Genomic DNA, 546 nt, shown 5'->3' on the forward strand with positions numbered 1-546 from the left:
ACGCACGGCTTGTTCCCTGCTGGTTTATTTCTAACCTCTTTAGGGCCCGTGGTGTGACTTTGCTGTCTTTGGCAGCATTTGCAACACCTTCCGGCTCAGAGTCTTCTCCAGACGTAATTAATGTGTTGTTTACTCTTGCTTTCAGATCATTAATAAAGACATTAAATAAACCTGGGATGTGCCATTCTCTCACTGACTATTTATGAATAATTGTCAGGGGCTCGGTAAGTTCATTAGCTAATTCTATTTAGTCTGTGGGTTACATATTAGCCAGACTTGCTGATTTGTACAGATTCAATTTTGCCAAGTATTCCCCTTCCTGCCTTTTATCTCCGGCTCTGCCAGGAGCTCTGCCTCGCTTCGCTTCCCCTCCGTCCCCGGCTTTCCCCCTCAGTTTTTGGGACCGATGGAGGGACGACATGCTCAGGGCTCATCCACCGCCATTGGTACTCATGGCCAGCTCCAGGCCGCATCCCTCCGAGCCCTTCTTGTCCCCTTCCCCAGCCAGCATCTGGCGGAGGCGATGGCACAGCCGGTGCAGGGTGG

The sequence above is a fragment of the Anser anser genome (assembly GCF_964211835.1).
Source record: "Anser anser genome assembly, chromosome: 10".
NCBI classification, from domain to species: Eukaryota; Metazoa; Chordata; class Aves; order Anseriformes; family Anatidae; genus Anser; species Anser anser.